We start from the raw sequence: 17,295 nt of genomic DNA on the forward strand, positions 1-17,295 counted from the left end.
ATTGGATTATTTTAAACCCATTGGATATTCAGGAATAATTTTCACTAATACTCAAATGTCTTAAAACAGAAAGTGTTTTTAACTTCTTTCATTCCAACATATGGAAATTCTTATGTCTATGAGAAGCAAAGGGTCACAGCTGTATTCAATGAGCATTTCTATATACTCTTAAAAGAATATATGTGTACACTGTCTTATAGCTTACAAAGTGCTGATAAACCATTATCCCATTTGATCTTTAAAACAACACCAAGATAAATCAAGGCAGATGGTATATTCTTGTGTTGTCTTTTTTTTAACTGATGAGAAAACAAAAGTTACTTTCCAACAGTCACACAGCTAGTAGGATGATTGTAGAAGAGAGTCTGCCATGGGCTGACCAAACCAATTCTTTTTATCTCCTAGACCAATGGTTAGCAAACTGTAGCTCACTCACAAAATCCAGCTTGAACGTGAAGTGAAAGTGAAAGTCTCTCAGTTCAGTTCAGTTCAGTTCAGTCACTCAGTCGTGTCTAACTCTTTGCAACCTCATGAATCACAGCACGCCAGGCCTCCCTGTCCATCACAATTTTCCAGAGTTCACTCAAACTCACGTCCATCGAGTCGGTGATGCCATCCAGCCATTTCATCCTCTGTCATCCCCTTCTCCTCCTGCCCCCAATCCCTCCCAGCATCAGAGTCTTTTCCAATGAGTCAACTCTTTGCATGAGGTGGCCAAAGTACTGGAGTTTCAGCTTTAGCATCATTCCTTCCAAAGAACACCCAGGGCTGATCTCCGTCAGAATAGACTGGTTGGATCTCCTTGCAGTTCAAGGGACTCTCAAGCGTCTTCTCCAACACCACAGTTCAAAAGCATTAATTCTTCAGTGCTCAGCTTTCTCCACAGTCTAACTCTTGCATCCTTACATGACTACTGGAAAAAAAAATAGCCTTGACTAGACGGACCTTTGTTGGCAAAGTAATGTCTCTGCTTTTGAATAGGTTGGTCATAACTTTCCTTCCAAGGAGTAAGCGTCTTTTAATTTCATGGCTGCAGTCACCATCTGCAGTGATTTTGGAGACCCAAAAAATAAAGTCTGACACTGTTTCCACTGTTTCCCCATCTGTTTCCCATGAAGTGATGGGACCGGATGCCATGATCTTCATTTTCTGAATGTTGAGCTTTAAGCTCACTTTTTCACTCTCCTCTTTCACCTTCATCAAGAGGCTTTTTAGTTCCTCTTCACTTTCTGCCATAAGGGTGGTGTCATCCGCATATCTGAGGTTATTGATATTTCTCCCGGCAATCTTGATTCCAGCTTGTGCTTCCTCCAGCCCAGCATTTCTCATGATGTACTCTGCATAGAAGTTAAATAAGCAGGGTGACAATATACAGCCTTGATGTACTCCTTTTCCTATTTGGAACCAGTCTGTTGTTCCATGTCCAGATCTAACTGTTGCTTCCTGACCTGCATATAGGTTTCTCAAAAGGCAGGCCAGGTGGTCTGGTATTCCCATCTCTTTCAGGATTTTCCACAGTTTATTGTGATCCACACAGTCAAAGGTTTTGGCATAGTCAATAAAGCAGAAATAGATGTTTTTCTGGAACTCTCTTGCTTTTTCAATGATCCAGCGAATGTTGGCAGTTTGATCTCTGGTTCCTCTGCCTTTTCTAAAACCAGCTTGAATATCAGGAAGTTCACGGTTCATATATTGCTGAAGCCTGGCTTGGAGAATTTTGAGCATCACTTTACTAGCGTATGAGATGAGTGCAATTGTACGGGAGTTTGAGCTTTCTTTGGCATTGCCTTTCTTTGGGATTGGAATGAAAACTGACCTTTTCCAGTCCTGTGGCCACTGCTGAGTTTTCCAAGTTTGCTGGCATATTGAGTGCAACACTTTCACAGCATCATCTTTCAGGATTTGAAATAGCTCCACTGGAATTCCATCACCTCCACTAGCTTTGTTCATAGTGATGCTTTCTAAGGCCCACTTGACTTCACATCCCAGGATGTCTGGCTCTGGTGAGTGATCATACCATCGTGATTATCTTGGACGTGAAGATCTTTTTTGTACACTTCTTCTGTGTGTTCTTGCCACCTCTTCTTAATATCTTCTGCTTCTGTTAGGTCCATATCATTTCTGTCCTTTATTGAGCCCATCTTTGCATAAAATGTTCCCTTGGTATCTCTAATTTTCTTGAAGAAATATCTAGTCTTTCCCATTCTGTTGTTTTCCTCTATTTTTTTGCATTGATTGCTGAGGAAGGCTTTCTTATCTCTTCTTGTTCTTCTTTGGAACTCTGCATTCAGATGCTTATATCTTTCCTTTTCTCCTTTGCTTTTCGCTTCTCTTCTTTTTACAGCTATTTGTAAGGCCTCCCCAGACAGCCATTTTGCTTTCTTGCATTTCTTTTCCATGGGGATGGTCTTGATCCCTGTCTCCTGTACAATGTCATGAACCTCATTCCATAGTTCATCAGGCACTCTATCTATCAATTCTAGTCCCTTAAATCTATTTGTCACTTCCACTGTATAATCATAAGGGATTTGATTTATGTCATACCTGAATGGTCTAGTGGTTTTCCCTACTTTCTTCAATTTCAGTCTGAATTTGGCAATAAGGAGCTCATGATCTGAGCCACAGTCAGCTCCTGGTCTTGTTTTTGTTGACTGTATAGAGCTTCTCCATCTTTGGCTGCAAAGAATATAATCAACCTGATTTCAGTGTTGACCATCTGGTGATGTCCATGTGTAGAGTCTTCTCTTGTGTTGTTGGAAGAGGGTGTTTGCTATGACCAGTGTGTTCTCTTGGCAAAATTCTATTAGCCTTTGCCCTGCTTCATGCCGTATTCCAAGGCCAAATTTGCCTGTTACTCCAGGTGTTTCTTGACTTCCTACTTTTGCATTCCAGTCCCCTATAATGAAAAGTACATCTTTTGGGGGTGTTAGTTCTAGAAGGTCTTGTAGGTCTTCATAGAACCATTCATCTTCAGCTTCTTCAGCATTACTGGTCAGGGCATAGGCTTGGATTACTGTGATATTGAATGGTTTGCCTTGGAAATGAATAGAGATCATTCTGTCGTTTTTGAGATTGCATCCAAGTACTGCATTTTGGACTCTTTTGTCGACTATGAGGGCTACTCCATTTCTTCTAAGGGGTTCTTGTCCACAGTAGTAGATATAATGGTCATCTGAGTTAAATTCACCCATTCCAGTCCATTTTAGTTCGCTGTTTCCTAGAATGTTGACGTTCACTCTTGCCATCTCCTGTTTGACCACTTCCAATTTGCCTTGATCCGTGGACCTAACATTCCAGGTTCCTATGCAATATTGCTGTTTACAGCATCGGACCTTGCTTCTATCACCAGTCACATCCACAACTGGGTATTGTTTTTGCTTTGGCTCCATCCTTCATTCTTTCTGGAGTTATTTATCCACTGATCTCCAGTAGCATTTGGGCACCTACTGACTTGGGGAGTTTCTCTTTCAGTATCCTATCATTTTGCCTTTTCATGCTGTTCATGGGATTCTCAAGGCAAGAATACTGAAGTGACTTGCCATTCCCTTCTCCAGTGGACCACATTCTGTCAGACCTCTCCACCATGATCCTCCCATCATGGGTGGCCCCACAGGGCATGGCTTAGTTTCATTGAGTTAGACAAAGCTGTGGTCCTAGTGTGATTAGATTGACTAGTTTTCTGTGATTATGGTTTCAGTGTGTCTGCCCTCTGAAGCCCTCTTGCAATACCTACTGTCTTACTTGGGTTTCTCTTACCTTGGACGTGGGGTATCTCTTCACGGCTGCTCCAGCAAAGCACAGCCACTGCTCCTTACCTTGGACGAGGGGTATCTCCTCACTGCCGCCCCTCCTGACCTTGAACGTGGAGTCACTCCTCTAGGCCCTCCTGCAGTGATATCCAATTCTTTGCGACCCTATAGACTATACAGTCTATGGAATTCTCTAAGCCATAATACTGGAGTGGGTAGCCTTTCCCTTATCTAGAGAATCTTCCCAACCCAGGTCTCCCACATTACAGGCAGATTCTTTACCAGCTAAGTCACCAGGTAAGCCCAAGAATACTGGAGTGGGTAGCCTACTCCTTCTCCAGCAGATCTGCCTGACTCAGGAATCAAACTAGGGTCTTCTGCATTGCAGGCAGATTCTTTACCAGCTGAACTACCTGGGAAGCGCCAAATCCAGCTTATTTCCATAAATAAAGGTTTATTGAAAAGCAGCCACACCTATTCATTTACATATTGTTAGGGACTGCTTTTGTTCTACAGTAGCAGAGTTGAGTAGATGAAACAGACTATAAGACCCACAAACCTAAAATATTTACTATCTGGCCCTTTACAGGAAAAAGTACGCTGTCCCTGTACTAGACATACAACTAAACTACATTTCCCTGAAACTCCTCTCACAATCCAGGATTTCTCTCTTGCTTATCCTGGGGCTGAATGCGGAGGATGCTATGCAGCATTCCAAGGCTTCAGGGAAGGGCAGAACCACTGGATGGAAGAGAGGGTAGAGAGGCATAGAGCACATCCATGCTGCAGTACACCATCGATCTAGGACCCACATGAGAAACGTTTGCTTCTTGCTTTTTGTATCAAGTCACTAATATTTGGTAGTTTTTACATCAATTAATTTATCATGGTTAAGAAAAAACAGTAACTTTGTCTTTTTTAAAATCTAAATCCAGAACTGTTCCCCTTCTTGAGAAGGAATAATGAGTCAAGAGCAAGGTCTGGAGCCAAGAGAGCATCACCCTGACTTCCAGGCAGAGTAGCTTTAGTGCACAGGTGATGATGGGTTTCATCTCATGTGGGCAGTGCGGCCATTTCCAGTCTCTAAAGAAGTAGCAGCAGGCCAGTTATCAATACCTACCATGGGCTCAGGAATGGGGAGAGGTATGACAATCAGGGATTTCGCCATGCACACCTCAGAGACAACCTGAATGATGAGAATACCTGTTCTACCTTTAAGGATATGAAAGGGAGAGTTTTCAGTCCGAGCCACCTACTTAAATATGCTGATACTAATTAATACAACCAGAAGAATATCCTAAATACCAATTTCAAATGATTTGGAATGGGGGCAGGGGAGGCAAGGGGAGCTGTTTAACTCAGAGAATTGAAAAATTAAAATTAAAAAAGACCCCATAAACTGAATTTTACCACTTAAGATATGCTAGGCTTCATACTAGAAATTTGATTGCATTTTTGTTTCGCGAAAAATGACAGCTGCATTCCAAGTATTCACATGGTTTACCCAAGCTACTTACTTGCTACAAAGGCAGAGACTTCTCAATAGCCTTCCCTGGTAAGCAGGAAGGGTGTTTATCATTACTGTTCTTATTATTTACTTTCCTAAGCTTTTCAGTGTTTAGTTGGCAGAGTCTCAGAAGAAAGATTCTCATGAAAAAAATTCCATTTGATTGGTAAAAAGATGCAATTAAGAAAAGGAAAAAGAAATTATCTTTATGTCTCTTTCAACTTGAAGTTATTGCTCAAACAAACCATGGATCTCAAAACTCTGCTTGTGTCTTCAATGTTTTCTCATGGTTTCTCCCCGAGTGAATGCAGAAATCCTCATAAATATGGTCTGTTCTGAAGTTTCATTATGTATCTTCCATGAGTGTTTATTTTTGAGGCAATTATAGTAAATAGAAATGAGGTGGCAATAGGCTATTTTCCACCAACCCTCTTTTCCCTTATTTTGGTAACACTATTGTAGGTCATTCTCCCCTTGCTGAAAATTTTCCATCGTGTTTTCCAGCATATCATTTTTATGTATTTGCCAGGTTGCTCACAGGCACTGCAGCACCAGTGAAAGGTTTGTGAACCATTCGGTAAGTGGTTCCTGCTCGAATGAATTACCTAGCTTTCATGAACAGCCATGCAGAAGCAAAGCAGGCAGAAAAATAATGAATACATTTGTACCTTGGCACTCTTCTCAGCTATGAGCTTCTTACAACCATACAATTTCCCCATGAGGAAAGACAAGATTGCACTGTCATTAGAATAGGTAATCATTAGATTTATCTTTTATATAATTTGTAGCATCTTAAACTATTCTATGTAGCCTCATTACTGCCAGGAGTCCTCTTTAAGTGAGATGATAAGTAAATAAAGTAGAAATTACACACCAACAAGAACCTGGAATATGTTGTTTTAGTGTATGTCTGAGAGCTCCCTTTAGCAAACCTAATCTGCACAGCAGTTACCATTATTTCTACCTCAATGAGCATCTCCTAATTGCTGTGCTATTGCTTGTGAAGAAAATATATTATTAAAGTCCACAACTCATGACTTGTTGCATATCTACCCATGAAAAGAACTTAAATTTCATCAGCTTTTAATCTGTTTCACATGGGATGATATGGAGAAGGGGTATTTTCCCCCTCTCTTGAATATCTGTTCATTGCCATTTCCTAATATCAATGTATCCTTCTAACAGTCAAGATGCATTCATAATTTATTCAGAGACCTGAAGATATTATTAAACTAAATTTATTTAATTCTCCATGAATTGGCTAAGGATGATTTTGGTAGTTTTTGTAATGAACAACAATTAAAGGGCTCTGAACCCCCTTTTAGTTGTTAATGTTTTATACTCTGTTGTTGGTCTGCTGCCAGCTAATGATTCACAGAGCATTAAAATCTTGTATTAATATTATCTTTACAAATGCAGTGCTGCTCAGTGGAGGACAAAGTTTCCAAAGGTTTCTTTCTGTATGTGTTAGGTAACTGTTAGAAATTTTAGGCAGTATTTGAAGCTGACATATTGGACTCTGGATTAGGGATTTAAAATCTCAAGACCCATGTTCTTCATTTCCTATTGGATATTCTAGCACAGGTCGGTCACACCAGCTGGCTTTCAGTCAAGGTGAAATCAGAACAGCCTTATGGTCTCTCAATGAATTTGAGCAGAGTAATAAATTTTAAAACTAGAATGGATTTCATTATTCAATAACCAATTACAAATTATTTAATGATTCAAACAACATGGATCAAGGGCCATATGTAAGTATCAATCAACAATACAGACAATTCAGGAATGCTAGGTTAGTACATTATTGTTCACTTATGGCAGGAATTTGGAAGAGTTATCATCAACAGTCAGTATATTTCTCCCAATATATATTGAGTGACTAAGCACAGCATACATTCTAATAAGTATTTGATTTTTCTAGGACCGTTGAGATAATGTTTTGGTCAGAACTCAGATAAGTCTAAAATATTTATGAGAGTCAAAAACCAGGGGTAAAGTTCTCTTTCATTAAACACCCTTGCTTCGGGAGTGACACATCAGGTGGTAAAAGATTAGGCTGGCATCAGCCTAGAGGAGCTAAATCAGTCTGTACAGTTATCCAAGCCAGTGATCCAATCTTGTCCCACAGGGCTCAAATGGATAGATCCATCCTATTATCCTTAAGGTTCAAGGTCAGTTTGGTTTGAGAATGGGTGATGAAGAGCTCTCCTTACCACCACCACTCAACACTCCCAAGCCCATCAAGAGCCTGCGAATGAACCCTATAGATATAAATGTCAGAGTAGCTTTAGTCTAAAAAGTAGGGCTCTTTAAAAATAATACGAACCTGTTGAGAAGAAAAGGACAGAAAGCAAAGGAGGGAGGTCCTGCAGTATTTCCTTCATTAACCTTTGCCTTCAGCTTTTTGCAAATGTTCCAACATAAAAGCTTTGCCTTTAAATTTTCCACAAAGAACATGAAAGATATTATACATGTTAGTAGAGCATATGATTAAGAGATTGAAATCTGAAATCATATCACTCAACATTCAAATTCTGGCTCTACCATGTACTACCTAGATGAATGATCTCTTGCAATGTTGTGCTTCAGCTTTCTTTTTTTATATACAATTTTATTTATTTATTTTCCACTATGCTGGGTCTTTGTTTCTGCATACATTTTCTCTAGTTGCAGCAAGCTGGGGTTACTCTTTGTTGTGGTTTGAGAGCTTCTTACTGTGGTGGCTTCTCTTGTTGTGAGCACAGACTCTGGGGCACATGGGCTCAGTAGTTGTGATTCCCAGACTCCAGAGCACAGGGTCAACAGTTGTGCCACACAGGTTTGGTTGCTCCACAGCATGTGGGATCTTCCCAGACCAGGGATAGAACTGGTCTCTCCTCAATTGGCAGGTGAATTCTTTACCACTGTACCATTAGAGAAGTTCTGCTTTAGCTTTTTATCTATAATGGACATAATCATAGTTCCTACCCCATAGACTTCTTGGAAGAATTAAATGAATTATTGCATGTAAAACCCTTAGAACAGCAAATAAGAAGTGTTCACTAAATGTTAGTCATTATTTATTCAGTGGACAGATACTTATTGAGTGCACACTATGTTTTAAACATTATATAGGCACTGGAGATTTAGCAGCGAGTGAAACAGATGAAATTTTCTGCTTTCTTGGGGCCCATTTCAGACAGTAGACCAATAAGTAAGACATAAAGTATTAAAATGATATACCAAATGGGTTAAGTGCTTTAGAAAAAAATTAAGACAGTAGAAACAGAAAAAAAAAAAAAAAACACTGACATTGTAACCTTGAGTGTAAAAAGAGGAGGCTTTACTAAGAAGGCGACATCTTAGAGCAGACCTAAGATAAAGGACTTCCCTGGTAGCTCAGACGGTTAAGCGTCTGTCTACAATGTGGGAGACCTGGGTTTGATCCCTGGGTTGGGAAAATCCCCTGGAGAAGGAAATGGCAATCCACTCCAGTACTATTGCCTGGAAAATCCCATGGACAGAGAAGCCTGGTAAGCTATAGTCCATGGTGTCACAAAGAGTCAGACACAATTGAGCAACTTCACTTTCAAAGGAGATAAAGGAGTGGGCCAAAAAATTTCTGGAGGAAGAGAGGTTTGTGCAGAGGAAAGAGAAAGTACAAAAGATCTGATGCAGAGCACATTTGATTTATGATGTGATTTAAAAATAGCACAATAAATATTATCTGGCAGCCCAGTTGGTAAAGAATCTTCCTGCAACGCAGGAGATCCAGGCTCAATCCCTGGGTTGAGAAGACTTCCTGGAGAAGGAACCAATTCCAATATTCTTGCCTGGGAAATCCCATGAACAGAGGAGCTTGGTAGACTGCTGTCCATGGAGTCATAAGAATCAGACACAATTTGGTGACTAAACCATCATCACCATTAGCTACTAGTATTTGGATTATATTTGCATTCCTAAACTCCATGATGGCAAATAGACGGGGGAAAAGTGGAAACAGTGACAGATTGTCTTTTCTTGGGCTCCAAACTCACTGCAGATAGTGACTGCAACCACGAAATTAAAAGACGCTTGCTCCTTGGAAGAAAAACTATGACAAACCTAGACAGTGTATTAAAAAGTAAAGACATCACTTTGCCAGCACAGGTCTGTCTAGTCAAAACTATGGTTTTTCCAGTAGTCATGTATGGATGTAAGAGTGGGACCATAAAGAAGGCTGAGTGACGAAGAATTGATGCTTTGAATTATGGTGTTGAAGAAGACTTTTGAGAGTCTCTTGGACAGCAAGCAGCTCCAGTCAGTCAATCCTAAAAAAAATCAACTCTGAATATCCATTGGAAGGACTGATGCTAAAACTGAAGATTCAGTATTTTGGCCACCTGATGAAAAGAGCCAACTAATTGGAGAAAACCCTGATGATGGTAAAAATTGAGGGCAAGAGAGCAGGCGACAGGGGATGAGATGACTGGATGGAATCACTGACTCAATGGACATGAGTTTGAGCAAACTCGGGGAGATAGTGAAGGACAGGGAAACCTGGCATGCTGCAGTCCTTGGGGTCACAAAGAGTCGGACACAACTTAGCCACTGAACAACAACAAGCTCCTTTAACAGTAGAGACCATATCTATAACTTCTTTTCATCCATTATAAGGCTTGGTTCACTGCTAAGTGAAGAGTAGAGCTGGTGTTTCTTATAATAAATTACTGACTCTGTATCAGAATGACAGCATTTGTTTAAAAAGAGTAACCCCCATATCAGGTCTATAGAATCATGAGGTCAGATCCCTGGAATCTGCACTCAAGTGTTATTGGTAAACACATGCTAGGCTGATTCATTCCTTTTTATTTCTATACAGATCCATGGGTCCACATTGCTCTAGTCCTGCCTTGCAGATGCCCTATAGATGGATGAACTTGGAATCTACTTTGGAGAGAGACGCAGTGTTTGATAAAAGTCAGAAAGCATGCTGGCATACATTTACATTGGATGAAATACAAATTCCATTTAGCTACAGTGTGAAATGCTTCTTTTATTTGCATGGGAGATCAACCATATAAGGCATAATAACTTCTTTCAAAAGTTCATTGCTAGTCCCATACTAGCTTCTCCCAGCAGGGTTGGCTGGCAGCTCTTCTTGCAGTAAGTGGAAAGCCATAGTCTGTCAAAGCATCAAGCACTAATGAAATAAACAAAAACTTTCCTTACCTGAGGCAGGTGCCAAAGCCTGCTAGTCTAAGTGCCCCCACTGGACACAATTTAGACTTGCTTTCAAATGCTAAAAACAAATAGGTTCTCCTAAGAGCAATTAAAGCTAAGCCACACATTGAATCTACTGATACTGATGGAGTTATTTTGACTCCAAGGCTCTTAAGAGTTTTTCCTGAAAATATCACATAATTTGGTAATTATTGTTTTATACTAATATATGACAGGGAACGTCAAAAACAGTCATGAGCTTCCTAGTCTTTCTTTTTAATAATCTTGAATCAATACTGAGTATTTCTCCAAAGAACAAAGTAGTTACTGTGCCATTATTGTACAGTATGATTTAATTTAAATGATTAAATATGCTGTTTTAATAAGTATTTCCATATTAAAAATACTTGCTATTTCCTCCTGTTCCATAGCTCCCCCTCTCTACCCTGGAAAAAAAGCCTAATTCCCAACCCATGCCAATTATTTTACTATTTCTTTTGACATAAGGGTTATATTTGAGAGGTTTTGTTCTTTTTCTGTTATTCAAGCCAATCTGAAAAAGCTCTCTACTCTCAAATATCTCTAGTTATTACCATCAAAAATTTAGACTGTGGGCAAATGAAACTTCTATGGCAGGATGAAAGAGGGTTCTATTAATCAGTATGTCAGGACTCAGGCTTAATTAAACCAGGACTGGCCTCAGCAAACCAGGAGATATATCCAATCTAAAAGCTTCCAAGGTGGTGCAGTGGTAAAGAATCAGGCTGCCAATGCAGGAGACACAAGATATGTGGGTTTGATCCCTGGGTCGGGAAGATGCCCTGGAGAAGGAAATGGCAACCCACTCCAGCATTCTTACTGGGAAAATCCCAGGGACAGAGGAGCCTTGTGGGCTACAGTCCATGGGGTCGCTCCTAAGTCTAATGGAGGGTGTTGATGAAGATGCTTAGAAACTACTGCCCACAAAGAAGAGAGAAGAGGATACTGCCATTGTCTTCCCTAACATGGGAGAATTCAGCCTGCTAAGCACACTGCTCAAGGCCCTGAGGTTCTCTCTGCCAGCCCTTCCCTAGCCCCATCTTTTCTCCCCATCCAGTCTCCTCATCTCCTCTTAGGTATCCAAACCCTAAGCAATTGTAGCAGACACTTCCTTCAAGCCCAGGTATAATGAAATCCTTTACTCCCAGAGCCATAATAGACTCTAAGCATAATGTATTTCATAATCATTCTCCACACACATTCCAAGTAGCCCCTAATAATTTATTATTATTGACCGATGGGATGGAAGTTACCAATTTGTGACTGTCACTCTGGTCCAATCTAGTGTCATGCCAACATCCATTGCCCATACTCTCTAGTGGTAAAGACTGAAAATTATACTATCATAGGAATGGGTTATAATTTAGCTAATGAGTTCTCTGTGAAACACTCAATACCTCCTAGTTTTCTTACCCTCAAAAGCAACTTGGCAGTAAAAAATAATGTTACTAAAATTTACAAGAATATAAGCTGTATAACGTAAGATGATGAGCCTGTTCTGCTCATTTAACACAAAGCCTGGCACTTAGTAAGTAGATGCTTATTAAGGACTTGGTGATTAGCTAACTGATGGAGGGAAAGAAATCAAGAAATACTACACTCCAACATTATAAATGTAAAGAAGGACAGACGAGGGAAAATTAATTTACTTACGAGGAATTAGAAAAAGATACAGACAAGAACTAACATTTGAGTGGACCTTAAAAGGATAATTAGAAATTGAATAGAATAGGAAAACGTGGAGGCAAACATTTCGGATAGAAAGAATAGTAGGAAATAAGAATTAAAATGTAAAAGTACATTGGCTTTTTAGAAAATGTGAGTCAAGGTAGTTTTCATTTTGGGGTAATGATGTAATTCTAGAAGAGTAATAGGTTAAGACTAGGTTTTGAAAAATCTTATAGAAATGCAGGAAAAGGTCCTTTAGACACAGTTATTATACTTCTAAACATTTACTTTTAATATTAGACAAGTGTATAAAGACATTTGTTTAGGAATGTTTATCAGAAAATTTATTACAATATTTAAAAGTCTAAGTAACATAAATGACCATTAAAGGGATTTGAAAGTTAAATGAATGATGGTCCACCCATAAAATGTACCTGCTAAAAATGATGATGAAGATCTTTATTTATTGATATGAGAAAATATCCGCACTACATTAAGGGGGAAAAGAAGGCTACAAAATATGCAGAGCATGGTCTCATTTTTGTTTTGTTGTTTTGTTTTAGGTGATATATTCATAGAAAAGAATATGGAAGGAGAAATACCAAAATGTTCAGTTCAGTTCAGTTGCTCATTCGTGTCTGACTCTTTGTGACCCCATGGACTGCAGCATGCCAGGCCTCCCTGTCCATCACCAACTCTCAGAGTTTACTCAAATCATGTCCATTGAGTCAGTGATGTCATCAAACCATCTCATCCTATGTTGTTTCCTTCTCCTCCTGCTTTCAATCATTCCCAGCATCAGGGTCTTTTCCAGAGAGACAGTTCTTTGCATCAGGTGGCCAAAGTACTGGAGTTTTTTCTTCAGCATCAATCCTTCCAATTAACACTCAGGACTGATTTCCTTTAGGATGGACTGGCTGGATCTCCTTGCAATCCAAGGGACTCTCAAGGGTCTTCTCCAGCACCACACTTCAAAAGCATCAACTCTTCAGTGCTCAGCTTTCTTCACAGTCCAACTTTCACATCCATACATGACTATTGGGAAAACCATAGCTTTGCCTAGATGGACCTTTGTTGGCAAAGTAATGTCTCTGCTTTTTAATATGCTGTCTATGTTGGTCATAACTTTCCTTCCAAGGAGCAAGTGTCTTTTAATTTCATGGCTACAATCACTATCTGCAGTGATTTTGGAACCGAAAAAATAAAGTCTGCCACTGTTTCCACTGCTTCCCCATTTATTTGCCATGAAGTGATGGAACCGGATGCCATGATCTTAGTTTTTTGAATGTTGAGCTTTAAGCCAACTTTTCACTATCTTCTTTCACTTTCATCAAGAGGCTCTTTAGTTCTTTGCTTTCTACCATAAGGGTGGTGTCATCTGCATATCTGAGGTTATTGATATTTCTCCCGCCAATCTTGATTCCAGCTTGTGCTTCTTCCAGCCTGGCACTTTGCATGATGTACTCTGCATATAAGTTAAATAAGCAAGGTGACAACATACAGCCTTGACATACCCCTTTCCCTATTTAGAACCAGTCTGTTGTTCCAAGTTCAATTCTAACTGTTGTTTCTTGATCTGCATACATATTTCTCAAGAGGCAGGTCAGGTGGTCTGGTATTCCCATCTCTTGAAGAATTTTCCACAGTTTGTTGTGATGCACACAGTCAAAGGCTTTGGCACAGTCAATGAAGCAGAAGTAGATATTTTTCTGGAACTCTCTTGCTTTTTCAGTGATTCAACAGATGTTGGCAATTTCATCTCTGATTGCTCTGCCTTTTCTAAATCCAGATTGAACATCTGGAAGCTCACAGTTCACGTACTGCTGAAGCCTGGCTTGGGAATTTTGAGCATTACTTTGCTAGTGTGTGAGATGAGTGCAATTGTGCGGTAGTTTGAGCATTCTTTGGCATTGCCTTTCTTGGGATTGGAATGAAAACTGACCTTTTCCAGTCCTGTGGCCACTGTTGAGTTTTCTAAATTTGCTGGCATATTGAGTGCAGCACTTTCACAACATCATCTTTTAGGGTTTGAAATAGCTCAACTGGAATTCCATCACCTCCACTAGCTTTGCCCACAGTGATGCTTCCTAAGGCCCACTTGACTTCACATGTCAGGATGTCTGGCTCTCTGTGAGTGATCACAACATCGTGATTATCTGTGTCGTGAAGAAGTTTTTTGTATAGTTCTTCTGTGTATTCTTGCCACCTCTTCTTAATATCTTCTGCTTCTGTTAGGTCCCTATCATTTCTGTCCTTTATTGAGCCCATCTTTGCATGAAATGTTCCCTTGGTATCTCTAATTTTCTTGACAAGATTTCTAGTCTTTACCATTCTATTGTTTTCCTCTATTTATTTGCATTGATCACTGAGGAAGGCATTCTTATATTTTAGGAATGGTTATTTCAGGATGGTGTGATCATATAAAATGTTTACTTCCTTGTTTTATATATATATTATATATACATATATAAAATAATATAGTATATACACAGATAGTGTTTTTTACAATGTATATGTATTATTTGTACAATCAGAAAAAGCAAACATTTTTAAGAAAGTTAATTTTACTGGTAAGTTTACTTACCAAGTAAGGCTTACTTCACCTTTCTTTTGTTTCTGTGTCTCTGACTCTCTCTTTAGATCATAAATATGTATATCTATCTTTCATGGTCATCTTCACCCTGGCTAGGAACACTTGAGGTCAATTTACTTAATTGTTCCTAAATGTCTGAATATCACTGCAAGAAGATTAGCAAGAAAATTGTATTCTACTTGCAAGATAATAGTCATGATTTTGGAATTACAGGTCCAACTGCAACCTGGTAAGAGAAGTGAATTTTTAAAAAGTAGTCATTAAAGGCACAGGCATTGTGAAGACTCAGAAAGGAAAAAGGACAGTCTGAATGAGAGAATGATCAAATTGAATGATCACATTGGGAAAGACACATTCATAACCCAACAATGGTTGTATAAAACTGTGGTAATTGTAGAAAGTCAGAAAATGAGATCAGATTTGTCAGACAGCATTAACATCAACTCTTCAGAGACCAATTAGAGTCTACAAAGACAAAAGTATATTCAAACCTTAAACTGGGTCTATCCCAGCTCTCTTACAGGTCATATACAAGACCCACCAGTTCTTAAGGCATAGCTGTAATACAACTGGGCTTCCCAGGCGGCCCTAGCAGTACAGAATCTGCCTGCCAATGTAGGTGACACAAAAGACACAGGTTTGATCCCTGGGTAGGGAAGATCCCCTGGAGTAGGAAATGGCAACTCACTCCACTATTCTTGTCTGGAAAATTCCACAGAAAGAGGAGCCTAGTGAGCTACAGTCAAAATACAGATAGTGAGGGAAGACATGATAAAAATACATATTTCTGAAATTTAAAAGTACAAATGATAAACTGGAAAAAAATGAATGAACAAAATTCTCAGAAATGAAAATGAAAGCAAGATATTTAGGAAATTCTTACTTTTAATTATTTTAAAATGTGACAAATATATATATATCACTTGTTTTATTATTATTTATACAATAAAAAGGTACTTATACTTCACTACTATATCCTCAGTGACTGGAATAGTGTTGGGAACATAATAGATACTCAACAAATGCTTATATTATGAATTTTATATTAATAACTTTAGAAGGAATATGCAACTGGTTTAATTTCCTCCAAATAATCAAATCAGAGAACTCAAAAATAATGATTCTGGTGAACTATATTAAACTCTGGATAATAAAGACATGAAGTTTGAGTAATTAAAAAGTCACTTATATTTGATGCTGAGACACAGAAGGGCCCTGCCACTTCGAGCATTCTATGATGCTGGACAGGATAGAGTGAGAAAGTTTGGAATTGAAAATCAAGTGTATGAATTCTGGCTCAACACTTAACACTATGGCCTTAAAAAATGATTTATTTGCTCTTGTTACTGACAGCTCCAGTTACCTCATCTTTAAAAAGATAATAATAATATTTGCCCCACTCATGTGACTAGTTTTTATACTCAAACTTGATCATATATAGTGTAACACTAAAATTCTAAAGAGCTATTTTGGTATAGAAGGGGATTTGAGAGGCAACCTTGCCTCCATTATATTTTGTTAAATAAAGGCCTTAAAAATTGAGTAGTTGGAAAAAAGATCAAGCTATTGTTTTCTATTAAGCACATTATAAACATTATCTCTTTATTCTGATATATAAACAGTATCCCTAGTTTAGGGATGAAGAACTGATGTTTAGAGAAGTACAGAGAATAGGTCAACACTATACAAGCTGTAACTGATGACTCTGTTCAATTAATATTAAAATGCATTTCTTTAGTAATTTTATAAGAAGAATCATAAGAAAAACATGTAGAGGTCCAGACTTATGTCAGAAGCTATTGTTCATCAAAAATAACCATTTAAAACCCAATAGAGGCAAGGTTAAGAAGAAAATAGGATTATTTTAAAAGGCACCCAGAACAGCTCCTAATTGTATTCACTCTATGTAAAAAGCACCTAAAAAAAAAAAAAAAACCTCTGTAAAGGTTACTAGACTTCAGTGTTAAATTTAAATAAGCAGTTTAATTACCATATGAGACAGGGATCTAACTCTATACATCTCCCCACATGCAAATCATCCTGAAGATTACTTACCAGAGAATTGAAATCTGGAAGAGAGAAGCCCCCTCATTCTGTCATCAATGTCTGCTGATTTCAGTGAAGCATAAAGGCAACCAAGCACAGAAAGGGAAGTAGTAGGAGTAGAAGGCTTGTCATTGCCCAGCAGTACAGACTGTGTTATTGTGTCTGACCCTGAGTTCTGCATGGTCACCCAACTCTGCATTGAATACCCAGGGGATAATTTATCATAAATGAAAATGCTCTTGATAAAGGTGGGGGAGGAGTCAGTGGTCGTGGCTAGAGCTGGGATTTATGACTTTATAACAAGTTAATTAACTGTTGCACTCATTGCTTTTTAAAGGATGAGAATAACATCCAAAAGTACATGCTTATTGGGAAGGATATCTTAAGGCATACCAAATGCTTGTTAGAGAAGGTGTCTTAAGATGAATTAAAATATGGAGTTTTATGAGGTGTAGGCCTGCACATTAGTCATAAGAATTAAGAGAATTACAGGCTAATGGTGTCATAAAGAT

The 17,295-nt window shown here is 38.8% G+C and overlaps 1 long non-coding RNA gene across 4 annotated transcripts in view; it reads right to left on the bottom strand.

Annotated features, from left to right (window-relative positions):
* The window catches only part of LOC147375741 (uncharacterized), a 629,781-nt gene that overhangs the window by 357,974 nt on the left and 254,512 nt on the right, over positions 1 to 17,295 (bottom strand). The window lies entirely within an intron of this gene.

Source organism: Bos grunniens, chromosome 3, assembly GCF_055505025.1.
Source record: "Bos grunniens cultivar Pamir isolate PY7600 chromosome 3, Bosgru_T2T1.0, whole genome shotgun sequence".
In the NCBI taxonomy this organism is placed as follows: Eukaryota; Metazoa; Chordata; class Mammalia; order Artiodactyla; family Bovidae; genus Bos; species Bos grunniens.